At 41.1% G+C, this 15,041-nt stretch overlaps 1 long non-coding RNA gene across 23 annotated transcripts in view; it reads left to right on the top strand.

Annotated features, from left to right (window-relative positions):
- The window catches only part of LOC149126784 (uncharacterized), a 73,933-nt gene that overhangs the window by 16,914 nt on the left and 41,978 nt on the right, over nt 1–15,041 (top strand). For 2 of the 23 annotated variants that reach the window (XR_016234227.1, XR_016234228.1), the window contains exon 2: nt 13,825–13,856. The exons of the other annotated variants lie outside the window; for them this stretch is intronic. This is a non-coding gene — a long non-coding RNA (uncharacterized LOC149126784). The remainder of the gene's footprint in view (nt 1–13,824; nt 13,857–15,041) is intronic. 23 annotated transcript variants of the gene reach the window in all.

Raw genomic sequence — 15,041 nt, 5'->3', positions numbered from 1 at the left:
AGCTTATTTCACTAACTATGATGTTTTCCAGATACATCGATTTTGTTGAAAATGACCAGATTTCATTTTTTCACCACTGTGTAGTATTCCATGGTGTACATATCCCATTATTTCTTTATCCAGTCTTCGGTTGATGGTCATTTGGGTTGATTCCATGTCTTAGCTGTTGTGAATTAAGCTGCAATAAACTTGGGGGTGCAGATAGCTCTTTCATATGTTGATTTCATTTCCCTTCGGTAAATTCCAGGAGAGGAATGGCTGGGTCATATGGTAGGGCTATACTCAGACTTCTGAGGTATCTCCATACTGTCTTCCACAGTGGCTGTACCACTTTACATTCCTACCAACAGTGGATTAGGGTACCTCTTTCCCTAAATCCATGCCAGCATTTGTTGTTTGTGGATTTCTGTATGAGAGCCATTCTAACTGGGGTGAGGTGAAACCTCTTTGTGGTTTTGATTTGCATTTCCCTCATGCCTAGTGATCCTGAGCATTTTCTCATGTGTCTGTTGGCCATTTGGATTTCCTCTTTTGAAAAATGTCTGTTTAAGGCCTTTGCCCATTTCTTCACTGGGTTGTTTGTTTTGTTTTGTTGTTGTGGAGTTTCTTGATCTCTTTATATATTCTTGTTATTAATCTTTTATCAGTTGCATAGTTTACAAATAATTTCTTACATTCTGTCGGTTGCCTCTTTTTCCTGTTTCTTTTGCAGTAGAGAATTTTCTCAATTTGATGTGTCCCATTTGTTAATTTTGGCTTTCATTGCTTATGCCTCTAGGGTCTTTTCCAAGAACTCTTTGCCTGTGTCAGTGTCTTTCCCCAATGTTTTCTAATAATTTCATGGCATCAGGCTGTGCATTCAGGTATTTAATTTATTTTTGAGTGGATTTTTGTGTAAGGTGTAAGGTAGGGATCTTGCTTCATACTTCTGCACATGGAAATTCAATTTTCTCAGCACCATTTATTGAAGAGACTGCCCTTGCTCCAGGAATTGGCTTTAGCCCTTTGGTCAAATATAAGGGTGTGACACTTGGATTGATTTCTGGCATTTCTATTCTGTTCCATTGGTCTATCCATCTGTTATTCTACAAGTACCAGGCTGTTTTGATTATAGCTTCCTTGTAGCTGCCTTGTAGTATGTCTTGTAATCTGGTATTGTGATGCCTCTGGATTTGTTTTTGTTGTGTATGATTGCTTTAGCTATTCGGGATCTCCTGTGATTCCATATGAATTTCAGCATCATTTTTTCCAGATCTGAGAAGAATGCCCTTGGTATTTTGATTGGTATCACATTAAATCTGTAAATTGCTTTCAGAAATATGGACATTTTAATGATAGTGACTCTTCTGATCCATGAACATGAAAGATTTTTCCATTTTTTAAAATATCTTTCTTTAATGTTTTGTAATTCTCATCATAGAGATGTTTGACATCCCTGGTTAAATGTATTCCATTTAAATGTATTTTATTTTATTTTATTTTTGTAGCAATTGTGAATGGGATTGATCTACAAAATTCTTTCTCAGCTGTGGCATTGTCTGTGTATATAAAGGCTGTTGATTTGTGTGTGTGTGTGTGTGTGTGTATTGATTTTTATATCCTGCTACTTTACCAAACTCTTCTATGAGTTCCAATAGTCCCTTGGTGGAGTCTTTTGGATCCCCTATATATAGAATCTTGTCATCTGCAAATAGGGATAGTTTGACTTCCTCCTTCCCAATTTGTAACCTCTTGATTTCTTTTTCTTGACTAATGTCTCTGGCTAAACATTCCACGAAAGTATTGAATAGCAGTGGTGAAACTGGGCATCCTTGTCAGGTCCTAGATCTCAGAGGGAATGCTTCCAGCTTTAGTCCATTCAATATGATGCTAGCCATGGGTTTGTAATAGATTGTCTTGATTGTGTTGAGGAATGTTCCTTCTATATCCAATTTGCTTAGTTTTCATCATGAAAGGTGTTGTATTTTGTCAAATGCTTTATCTGCATCTATTGAGATAATCATGTGGTTCTTTTTCTTTAGTTTCTAAATGTGATGTATCACATTGATTGATTTGTGGATGTTGAACCACCCCTGCATACCAGGCAGAAATTCCACTTGGTCCAGGTGAATGGTCTTTCTGATATGTTGTTGGATTCAATTCGCTGGAATTTTGCATCTATGTTCTTCAGGGATATTGGTCTGTAATTCGTTCTCTGTTGCATCTTTTTCACATGTAGGAATTAAGGTGATACTGGCTTCATAGAAAGAATTTGGGAAGATTCCCTCCCTTTCAATTGTTTTGAATAGCTTGAGAAGAATTAGAATTAGTTCTTTAAATGTCTGGTAGAATTCAGCAGTGAAGCCATCCAGTCCTGGGCTTTTCTTTGTTGTGAGGGTTATTACTGATTCAATTTCTGACTTGGTTATGGGTCTGTTTAGGTTTTCTATGTCTTCATGGCTCAATTTAGATAGGTTTTATGTCTCCTGGAATTTATCCATTTCTTTTAGATTTCCTGGTTTGTTGGCATACAGCTCTTTGTAGTAATTTCTAAAGATTCTTGTTATTTCTCTGGTGTCTGTTGTTACATTTCCTTTTTTCATCTCTAATTTTATTGATTTGGGTCTTTTTTGTTGTTGTTAGTTGGGTCAATGGTGTGTCAATTTTGTTTATTTTTTTTTTTCATAGATCCAGTTTTGTTAATCTTTGGTATTTTTTTTTTTGCTTTCAATCCTTCTCTAATTTTAATAACTGCCTTCCTCCTAAAATTTTAGGATTGATTTGCTGTTGTGGTTTTAGGTCCTTAAGATGTATTGATAGCACATTTATTTGGTACATTTCCAATTTCTTGATGTAGGCACTAGTTGCTATAAACTTTCCTCTTAACACTGCTTTTGCTATATCCTTTTTTTTTTTTTTTTTTTTGGACAGGCAGAGTGGACAATGAGAGAGAGAGAAAGGTCTTCCTTTACCTTTGGTTCACCCTGCAATGGCTGCTGCGGCCAGCACACTGCGCTGATCTGAAGCCAGGAACCAGGTGCTTCTCCTGGTCTGCCATGCAGGTGCAGGGCCCAAGGACTTGGGCCATCCTCCACTGCACTCCTGGGCCACAGCAGAGAGCTGGCCTGGAAGAGGGGCAATCGGGACAGAATCTGGCGCCCTGACTGGAACTAGAACCCAGTGTGCCAGCACTGCAGGCGGAGGATTAGCCTATTGAGCCATGGCGCTGGCCATATCCCATGTTTTGTTTTTGTTTTTTGTTTTTTTGTTTTGTTTTGTTTTGTTTTGTTTTTGACAGGCAGGAGTGGACAGTGAGAGAGACAGAGAGAAAGGTCTTCCTTTGCTGTTGGTTCACCCTCCAATGGCCGCCGTGGCCGGTGCGCTGCAGCTGGTGCACCGCGCTGATCCGATGGCAGGAGCCAGGAGCCAGGTGCTTTTCCTGGTCTCCCATGGGGTGCAGGGCCCAAGCACCTGGGCCATCCTCCTCCACTGCACTCCCTGGCCACAGCAGAGAGCTGGCCTGGAAGAGGGGCAACCGGGATAGAATCCGGCGCCCCGACCGGGACTAGAACCCAGTGTGCCGGCACCGCTAGGCAGAGGATTAGTCTAGTGAGCCGTGGCGCCGGCCATATCCCATGTTTTGATATGTTGTATGCCACTTTCATTTGTTTCCAGAAATTTTTTGATTATTCTTTGGATTTCTTCAATGACCGATGCTTCATTCAGGAACATGTTGTTCAATCTCCATGTGTTTGCATATGTTCTAGAGATTCTTGAGTTGCTGATTTCCAGCTTCATTCCATTGTTGTCCGAGAAGAATCGTGGTACGATTTTTTTTTTTTTTTTAATTTGCTGAGACTTTCTCTAGGATTGATCACATGCTAGGCCATAAAGAAAGTTTCATGCAGTGGTGAAAATAATGTGTTTTCTTCAGCTGTAGGATGGAAAGTTGTGTAGATATTAGTTAGGTCCTTTTGGTCTATAGTTGTCAAATAACTTTGTTTCCTTGCTGATTTTCTGTCTGCTTGATTTGTTTATTGCTGAAAGTGTGGTATTTAAGTCCCTCATCACTATTGCATTGGAGTCAATGTCTCCATTTAGATTCTTTAACATTTCTTTTAAGTAGCCAAGTGCTCTGTAGTTAGGTGCTTATATGTTTGTAATAGTTATATCTTCTTGTTGAATTTATCCCTTAATCATTACATAGTGCCATTCTTTGTCTCTTTTAACCATTTTGGGTTAAAGTCTATTTTATCTGATATTAGGATGGCGATACCAGCTCTTTTTTGGTTTCTGTTAGAGTGGAATATCTTTTTCCATCCTTTCACTTTCAGTCTGTGTGCATCTTTGTTGGTTAGATGTGTTTCTTATAGGCAGCAAATAGATGGGTTTTGTTTTTTAATTCAGCCAGTCTGTGTCTTTTAACTGGAGAGTTGAGGCCATTTACATTCAAGTTGACTATTGATAAGTAATGACTTTGCCCTGCCATTTTTCCATAAATATTCCTATTTTTTACTTTGGATTTCCTTTGAACTTTTTTTTTTTTTTTTTGACAGGCAGAGTGGACAGTGAGAGAGAGAAAGGTCTTCCTTTGCCGTTGGTTCACCCTCCAATGGCCGCCGCGGCCGGCGCACCGCGCTGATCCGATGGCAGGAGCCAGGTGCTTTTCCTGGTCTCCCATGGGGTGCAGGGCCCAAGCACCTGGGCCATCCTCCACTGCACTCCCTGGCCACAGCAGAGGGCTGGCCTGGAAGAAGGGCAACCGGGACAGAATCCGGCGCCCCGACCGGGACTAGAACCCGGTGTGCCGGCGCCGCTAGGCGGAGGATTAGCCTAGTGAGCCGCGGCGCCGGCCTCCTTTGAACTTTTATGGGAGGTTTTCTTCCTTACCTTCTTTCGTAGGGATGAAGATGCTTTATGTGTTTCTGTGTGCAGCACATCCTTAAGCATCTTTTTCAAGGCTGGATGGGTGGTGACAAATTCTTTCTGCTTGTTATGGAAGGCTTTAATTCATTTTCATTCATAAATGAGAGCTCTGCAGGATACAGCATTCTGGGTTGACAGTTTTTTTCTCTGAAGGCTTGGAATGTATTTCACTATTCTCCCCTAGCTTGTAGGGTTTCTGATGAGTCCACTGTGAGTCTAGTTGGTGATCCTCTGAAAGTAGTCTGGCATTTCTCTCATGTACATTTTAGAATATTTTCTTTATGTTTTACTTTGGAGAGTTTGATTACAATGTGTCGTGGTGAAGATCTTTTCTGATCATATCAATTAGGAGTTCTATGTGCTTCCTGAACTGGCATGTCCCTTTCTTCTCTAAATTAGGGAAGTTTTTCTGTTACTATTTCACTAAAAAGGCCTTCTAATCCTTTCTCTCTTTCCACACCTTCAGGTACTTCTAGAACACGTGTGTTGGTTCATTTGTAAGTATCCTATAGATTCCCAACTGTGTATTTTTTATTTTTATAATTTCTCCTCCTTGTTTTTGGTCTGACTGTACAATTTCCTATGACTTGTGTTTTAAGTGGATATTCTTTCTTCTGCTTCACTGATTCTGTTAAAGCTTTCCCCTGCATTTTTTTATTTGTTCAATTGAATTCTTAATGTCCAAGATTTCATTTTGATTTCTCTTTTAAGATCTCAATTTTGTGGGAGAAATTCTTTTTTTTAAAACTTTTATTTAGTAAATATAAATTTCCAAAGCACAGTTTATGAATTACAATGGCTTCCCTCCCCCATAATTTCCCTCCCACTCAAACCTCTCCCATCTCCCGCTCCCTCTCCCATTCCATTCATATCAAGATTCATTTTCAATTATCTTTATATACAGAAGATCGATTTAGTATATATTAAGTAAAGATTCCATCAGTTTGCACCCACACAGAAATACAAAGTGTAAAATACTGTTTCAGTACTTGTTATAGCATTACTTCACATTGGACAACACATTAAGGACAGATCCCACATGAGGAGTAAGCACACAGTGACTCCTGTTGTTGACTTAACAATTTGACACTCTTGTTTATGGCGTCAGTAATCTCCCTAGGCTCTAGTCATGAGTTGCCAAGGCTATGGAAGCCTCTTGAGTTCGCCAACTCCAATCTTATTTAGCAAGGCCATAGTCAAAGTGGAAGTTCTCTCCTCCCTTCAGAGAAAGGTACCTCCTTCTTTGATGGCCCCGTTCTTTCCACTGGGATCTCCCTTGCAGAGATCTTTCATTTAGGTCGTCTTTTCTTTTTTTTTTTTTCCCCCAGAGTGTCTTTGCTTTCCATGCCTAACATACTCTCATGGGCACTTCAGCCAGATCCAAATCCCTTAAGGGCTGAATCTGAGGCCAGAGTGCTATTTAGGACATCTGCCATTCTATGAGTCTGCTGTGTATCCCACTTCCCATGATGGATCATTCTTTCCCTTTTTGATTCTATCAGTTAGTATTAGCAGACACTAGTCTTGTTTGCATGATCCCTTTGACTCTTAGACCTATAGTGTGATCAGTTGTGAACTGAAATTGATCACTTGGACTAGTGAGATGGCATTGGTACATGCCACCATGATGGGATTGTATTGGAATCCCCTGGCACGTTTCTACCCCCACCATCTGGGGCAAGTCCGATTGAGTATGTCCCAAATTGTACATCTCCTCCCTCTCTTATTCCCACTCTTATATTTAACAGATCACTTTTCAGTTAAAATTTAAACACCTAAGAATAATTGTGTGTTAATTAAAGAGTTCAATCAATGGTACTAGAACAAAAAAAATACTAAAATGGATAAAGTATTACATTGTACATCAACAGTCAGGATAAGGGCTGATCAAGTCACTGTTTTTCGTGTCCATTTCTGAAACGAGCTGTTTATGAATTTTGAACTTTGTTGGTTATTCTACATTCGCTTTTTTTTGTAGTGAAGTTCTTGTTTTTGTATTTCTGTGTGCAGCACGTCTTTGAGCAAGTGTTGTAGGGTTGGGCACGTGGATACAAATTCTTTCAGTTTCTGTTTGTCGTGGAAGATCTTTATTTCCATAGTGTCCATTTCACTTCAACAAGTTTCCCCTTTGGTGCTCAGTTAGTTGTCGCCAATCAGGGAGAACATATGATATTTTTCCCTTTGGGACTGGCTTAATTCACTCAGCATAATGTTTTCCAGATTCTTCCATTTTGTTGCAAATGACCAGATTTCATTGTTTTTGACTGCTGTGTAGTATTCTATAGAGTACATGTCCCATAATTTCTTTATCCAGTCTGCTGTTGATGGGCATTTGGGTTGGTTCCAGGTCTTAGCTATTGTGAATTGAGCTGCAATAAACATTAAGGTGCAGACAGCTTTTGTGTTTGCAAATTTAATTTCCTTTGGGTAAATTCCAAGGAGTGGGATGGCTGGGTTGAATGGTAGGGTTATATTCAGGTTTCTGAGGAATCTCCAGACTGACTTCCATAGTGGCTTAACCAATTTGCATTCCCACCAACAGTGGGTTAGTGTCCCTTTTTCCCCACATCCTCGCCAGCATCTATTGTTGATAGATTTCTGAATGTGAGCCATTCTAACCGGGGTGAGGTGAAACCTCATTGTGGTTTTGATTTGCATTTCCCTGATGGCTAGTGATCTTGAACATTCTTTCATGTGCCTGTTGGCCATTTGGATTTCCTCTTTTGAAAAATGTCCATTGAGGTCCTTGGCCCATCTCTTAAGTGGGTTGTTTGTTTTGATGTTGTGGAGTTTCTTGATTTCTTTGTAGATTCTGGTTATCAACCCTTTATCTGTTGCATAGTTTGCAAATATTTTTTCCCATTCAGTCGGTTGCCTCTTCACTTTCCTGTTTCTTTTGCAGTACAGAAACTTCTCAATTTGATGCAATCCCAAATGTTAATTTTGGCTTTGACTGCCTGTGCTTCTGGGGTCTTTTCCAAGAAGTGTTTGCCAGTACCTATATCTTGCAGGGTTTCTCGAATGCTCTCTAATAATTTGGTGTTGGGTCATAGATTTAAGTCTTTAATCCATGTTGAGTGGATTTTTGTGTAAGGTGAAAGGTAGGGGTCTTGCTTCATGCTTCTGCACGTGGAAATCCAATTTTCCCAGCACCATTTATTGAATAGACTGCCCTTACTCCAGGGATTGGCTTTGGATCCTTGATCAAATATAAGTTGGCTGTAGATGTTTGGATTGATTTCTGGTGTTTCTATTCTGTTCCATTAGTCTATCCATCTGTTTCTGTACCAGTACCATGCTGTTTTGATAACAACTGCCCTGTAGTATGTCCTGAAATCGGGTATTGTGATGCCTCCAGCTTTGTTTTTGTTGTACAAAATTGCTTTAGCTATTCGAGGTCTCCTGTGTCTCCATATGAATTTCAGCATCATTTTTTCCAGATCTGAGAAGAATGTCTTCAGTATTTTGATTGGTATTGCATTGAATCTGTAAATTGCTTTTGGGAGAATGGACATTTTGATGATATTGATTCTTCCAATCCATGAGCATGGAATGTTTTTCCATTTTTTGGTATCCTCTTCTATTTCTTTAAGATTTTGTAATTCTCATCGTAGAGATCTTTAACGTCCTTGGTTAAGTTTATCCCAAGGTATTTGATTGTTTTTGTAGCTATTGTGAATGGGATTGATCTTAGAAGTTCTTCCTCGTGGGAGAAATTTTCTTTCATGACATGTAAGGATTTCATTAGTTCATGCATTTGCTTCTGATTGCTTTTAAGTAATCCTATGATCAGTCTTTTGAATTTCACTTCTGGCATTTCTTTATTCTCATCGTCTTTATAATCTAGTATTGAAGTATTGTTTTCTTTTGGAAGTGTCATATTGTGTTCCTTATTCTTGTTTCTTGTACTGTTGCATTTATTCAGCATTTGTGGAGATAGTTATTGGTTTCCTCTTTGTCTTTTCACTGTGACTGCTTTTATCTTTGGACAATTCCTCTGTGGATTAGTGGAGTGTCTACTTTCAGAGAATACCTAGAGGCTTGTGGTATGTGTGTGGCCAGTGAGCTCTGTTCAGTGTTCCAGGGTGAAAGGAGTGTCTAAAGTGACACCCAGATTGGGCGTGGTAAATCTCCTTTTTTTTTTTTTTAATCAGAGGAAAGGTTTGTTCTGCTCTATTGGCATAGACTCAGCTCGTCCCCTCTCCTCAAAGGACAGCAGTTCCTGGGTACTAGCCCCAATGTATATAATATTTGTGTGCCCTTCCAGAAGGACCACACAAACTATCTTTTCAGTCCTTGGTGTAAGCAGATTCCCTAACAGTGTCCTCACCAGGGAACCAAGGGCCCCTGAGCCTGTGGAACCTCCCACAGTGAGTACCCACAGTCCCAGCCACACTCTGAGCCCTCCCATGTGGTCTCAGTGTTTAGCACACAAGCCTTCCATAGTCACAAGCACCTATCCCTGCTGTGAGTTCTCCCCACCAGACTCTAGTCTCTGCTGGGCTGGTTGCCAGACACCAGCTGGCACAGCTGTTATGTATGTCCAAAATGGCTCCCGCCCTCTATCAGCTTGTTATAGGATGCTGTTGCAGGGTGATCAGGGAGAGAGAAATGTGTCCTCCACTCTTTTAAACTATAGTCTCCTAGACTAGAGCACTAGGCTCCCTCCCTACTCTGCCTGCCACTGACTTTCTTTGAGTATAAGTCTACTACTTGGAATTGAGTCCTCTTGGACAAACCACATCCATAAATGACATCTTCAATTTCTTGTTTTATCTAAAATGGCATGAGAAAGTGGTCGCTTGTGAAAAATTTGGGGTGCATGCTCTTTCCATACTGCACAGCTTTTTTTTTTTTTTTCTCAGATATCTTTCTCACTGTTTTGTATAGCAGCTCACCTGGATCTTGTCTTTGCAAGGCATTCAACTTAGTGTTCACTGAAATTGTATAACAAGACTCCTTATCTCAAACTTACATTTTTACTTTCATATGCAATTTAGTTGAATTCCATAGTTATGATAAATAAAATAGCATTTGATGGGCAAGCAGCTGACCCACCTTTGGGCAGCAGAAATGCAGGCATGGTGCAGAGAAGCTTCCAGAACTATTTCTTTCTTTCTTTCTTTCTTTTTTTTTTTTTTTTTTTTTTTTTGATAGGCAGAGAGAAAGGTCTTCCTTTGCCATTGGTTCACCCTCCAATGGCCACCGTGGCCAGTGCGCTGCAGCTGGTGCACCGCACTGATCCAATGGCAGGAGCCAGGTGCTTCTCCTGGTCTCCCATGGGGTGCAGGGCCCAAGCACTTGGGCCATCCTCCACTGCACTCCCTGGCCACAGCAGAGAGCTGGCCTGGAAGAGGGGCAACCGGGATAGAATCCGGCGCCCCGACCAGGACTAGAACCCGGTGTGCCAGCGCCACAAGGCGGAGGATTAGCCTAGTGAGCCGCGGCACTGGCCCCAGAACTATCTCTACGGCTTCCTTCTTGTGTATGGCTCACAGGGGCAGAAGAGCTGGCCAGGGTTGTCAGTTATGGGGTGACTTGCTACCAGAACTCCTACTGAGCTTCCTTGTTTGGAAACGTGCATTTTTATAGATAGTATTTATTGTTTGGGGACTTTATCTTTTATGTGTTTCCTTCTTTTTGTGACTTTCACATTTTCACTCTGTGCAGAAGATAGAATGATTTGTCCTGTAATTGTTCAAAGGAGGCACCCTCTGGAGAGCTGTACAGGGCTGAGAGCACAGGATGTCTGCAGAGTGGTTCAATGTTTCCCAATATTTCTCTTTGTGATCTGTTTGTCACAGTGTAAGACATTTAAAATGCAAATTGCTATCTAGTCAAGTTGAAGGGGACACTGGGGGTCTTTGAGACTGGATTGTTCTCCACTGTGGGTAACTCTCATTTTTGCTAAGAAGATGCCTTTAGAAATGTTTATATCAACTGTGTTCCATTTTCTAATCCATTGCATTAAGTGTTCCTTAGCTATGAGAATCCCCCCTCTTTTGTGTTATGAGATGTGAGGGAATGAAGTGCTATATAAGGAATGTGGGTGTTACGTAATGATACTGATTCCATTCCCAGAGCTCGGAAGTCGATATATGCTTTATAACACATGAAAAGATTCTGTATCATTTCCCTTTAAAAGAAAATGCACTAAAACAGCAATGAAATGCCCTTTTACAACTACTGTGATGGCTAAAATCCAAAAAATTGATAATAAAAACTGCTGGTGGGGGTATAGAATAGCAGTAACTTTCTTTCATTATTTGTGGGAACACAAAATAATAGTCATTTTGGAAGTCTGGCAGTTTCTCATGAAATTAAACATTCTTGCCATACAATCCAGCAATTGTGCTCCTTTTATTCACCCAAATGAGGTGAAAACTTCAGTGTACCCCAAAATTTGCACACATGTTTATAGCAGCTTTAGATATGGTTGCCACAATCTGAAAGCAGCCACAATGTTCTTAATAGGAGAATGGGCAAATTAACTGTGGTATATCCATGCAATATCCATGCAATTGAATATTTTTCAGTGGTGGAAAGAAATGAGCTATCAAGATACAAAAACACAAGGATGAATTTCAAATGCATTTGACTAAATGAGAAAAGTCAATCTGAAAAGGCCACAAACTGTATTATTCCAACTATACGATATTCTAGAAAAGAAGCCATAGAGAGGATAAACAGATTTCCAGGGACTCAGTATATGGGAGAGAGGTAAAGCATAGAGACTTCTTAAGGCAGTATAAATACTGTGTATGATGTTATAATGATAAAAATAAGGCATTTAGCATTTGTTAAAACCCAGAGAGCATAAAGAATAAACTTTAACAATGGCAAATTTAAACTTACATCTAGATCCTAACCTCAGGAGTATCTCAAAAATGAAATAACTTCCCTTCATTGAAAGTGGTGGCAAGGTGCTGACCTAATATACTTTGGAAATGAGTAAAATCTGTAAGACTAAAGGCAAAAGGAACTGTACAAAATAACTGTTGGGGGTGGCATTGTGGTGCAGGGAATTAAGCTACTGCCTGTGACATTGACATTCCATATGAGCACAGATTCAAGTTCTGGCTCTTCAATTTCTTTCTTTTCTTTTTCTTTTCTTTTCTCTTTCTTTTTCTTTTTCTTTTCTTTTTCTTTTCTTTCTTTTTTTTTTTCAGGCAGAGTTAAAGACAGAGAGAAAGGTCTTCCTTCCATTGGTTCACCCCCCAAATGGCCGCTATGGCCAGCGCGCTCTGCCAATCCAAAGCCAGGAGCCAGGTGATTCCTCCTGGTCTCCCATGGGGTGCAGGGCCCAAGCACTTGGGCCATCCTCCACTGCCTTCCCAGGCCACAGCAGAGAGCTGGATTGGAAGAGGAGCAACCAGGACAGACTCTGACACCCCAACCGGGGCTAGAACCTGGGGTGCTGGCCCCTAGTGAGCCGCAGCGCCAGCCTGGCTCTTCAATTTCTGATCCAGCTCCCTGCTGTTGTACCTGGGAAGGCAGCAGAGGATGTCCCAGGTGCTTGGGCCCATGCATCCACATGGGAGAACCAGAGGAAGCTCCTGGTTTTGGCACTCCTAGCTGTTGTAGCCGTTGGAGGATTGAACTAGCTCTCTCTTTCTCTTTGTAACTCTGCCTTTCATATGAATAAAAAATCTTTCAGGTACAATTTGTTAAAAGTTGTTTCCCACAGTGGTACATGCTAATAATTTGTATTGTTATCCATATGGGCCAGCATTGAACAATTTAGAAAATGGATAGCAGATGGTGGCAATCAAGTTTCTCAGAGTTGGAGTAGGGATTTACATATAAACAAAAGCAGGGGGTTAGAATTATATGCAGGTACTAGTTTAGAATTGGAGATCTTATTGTGAACTTAGGCTAGCTTAATATAGATATGTTACATAGGGAAAGATTGATGAAAATGTGCATATACACTCAGTATACACACATACATTTTCTTGCTCATCAGCTGACAGGGTTTAAAGTAACAGGTGAGCAACAACTATATGCAGCACCCAGATCTAATACCATTGTCTAGTAACAGGAACCGGGGCTCCTTGGAGAAATGGCTGATTCTAGACCGGGGGCAGAAAATAGACAGGATGAGTTGGAGAGTGTTGTGCCAGGAAGTAAAGTGAGCAAAATAAAGTAAATCACCATGTTGGTGGGGAAATTGAAAAATCTCCTAGTGCCCAAAGCTGGATCAATTTGAGCAACAAAAAAATAAAGTAGCATTGGATTATAAACCCAAGTATAAAATAAGTATCTGTGAGTCTGTACTGATAAAAATAAAAGATCTTTTTAAAGATTATTTGTTTATTTGAAAGGCAGAGTTAGAAAGGGAGACATCCAGCTTATATCTGCTGGTTCACTCCCCAAGTGGCGGCAATGGCTAGGTCAGGCCAAAGCCAGGAGTCTGGAATCCCATCCAGGCCTCCCACGTGGCTGCAGGGGCCCAAGCACTTGGGCCATCTTCCACTGCCTTAGCCAGGTACATTAGCAGGGAGCTGGATCGGAAGTGGAGCAGCCAGGACTCAAACCAGCACCCATATGGGATGCTGCCATCAGGGTTGGCAGTTTAACCAGCTAAGCCCCAACACCAGCCACAATGTTAACAAATGATTGAATAAATGAATAAGGGAGGAAGACAGATCCCTCCGGCCAAGGACTTCCAAATAATGTGTGTGGATGTTCCACTCTCAGACAAGTGGCACGTGAATCCTTTCTCCTTAAGTGTGAGCTACACGTAAGGACTTCCTTCCTTCATTCTACAATCAGTAGGACCCTGGTTGCTTAATGCATCATCAGAATGATCCCTGGCTAAGGTGGTGACAACTGGGTAAATTGTGAAGAGGGTGAAATCTGTTCTTCTCTGCAGGGCTGCTCTGATGCCTTTTTTTTTTTTTTTTTTTTTCCCAGCAGAACAGAACTGTTTTTCTAGTCATGGAACAAAGGTGAGCTGATAAAACTCCATCCCCCCGAAGGTGCTGTGTGCACCTCGTAGTTAGGAACCATCTGCCTCCAAAGACGCAGATGCCTGTGCTGCAGCCTGGATCACTGCAGACTTCGGGAGTTTGGGATAACGAGGAGCACAAGGGCCAAGGATCTGCATTTATTTAAAAAAAAAAATCTCACATCATTTTATGTTAAAGCATGAGAGTGACGGCTATAGGATCTTCCTAAGTTATGACTATAAAAATAAAATGTTTAAAGAATGTATAAACATACCACAAGGAGGAAGCTAGTTTCTTCATTCTACAAAATGCCTAATCTGGTGTCGTTCACAAGTGGGTAGCGTAGATGAAAGGGAACGAGATTAAACCCCACTTACAGGCCTCTTTAGAAGATGCTGTTCCCTTCTGAGTGTGGTTGAGTCATTTGATGGGCAATCACATAACATCTGACTGTGCTTTAAAATACCCATCAAGAATTGAAGAATGGGACAGCGCATGGGGAGACAGAAGAAGCAAGCATGACAGAGGTGATGGCTATTGAATGTGATCGGTGGGTGCATAGGGTTTGTTGTACTAAGAACTCTTGGATGTATTTGAAAAGTTGTGTAGCCGTTGTCGGGGATACAAGGAAGGGGGATGCATAATCCAGCAGGAGTGAGTTGCCCAAGGCAGACTTCTAGGAAAGCAGTTTGGTGGTCCCTCAAAAAGCTAAACATAGAATCACCATATCACCTTGCAGTTGCACTCCTACCTATGTATCAGAACTGCAAACTGTTGATCAAACAAATCCATGTACATGCATGTTCTTAGCAGTACCCTTCATAATAACCAAAAGGTGGAAACAGTCCAGAGCTCCACCACCAGGGGAAACGGATCAGCAAATCTGGTATCCACATCTAATTGAATATTATTCAAGCATAGATATCCTAAAGTTCTGGAATGGACATTTAGTCTGGCAGTTAAGATGCCCATCTCTCACAGTGGAGTGCTCGAGTTTGCTGCCTGGCTCTGACTCCTGACTCTACTTTCCCCGGGAGGCAGTAATGATGGCTCTAATAGTTCCTGCCACCCACATGAGAGACCTAGGCTGGGCTCCTGGCTCCTGGTTCTGGTGAGGGCATCGCAGGCATTTAGGGAATTTACCAACAGATGGGAGCGCGCTCTCACTCTCTCGCTCGCTCTCTC

This window comes from Oryctolagus cuniculus, chromosome 5 (assembly GCF_051225735.1).
Source record: "Oryctolagus cuniculus isolate XC-2025 breed Fujian yellow rabbit chromosome 5, ASM5122573v1, whole genome shotgun sequence".
Lineage (NCBI taxonomy): Eukaryota > Metazoa > Chordata > Mammalia > Lagomorpha > Leporidae > Oryctolagus > Oryctolagus cuniculus.
This window is presented reverse-complemented; position numbering and strand designations above follow the sequence as displayed.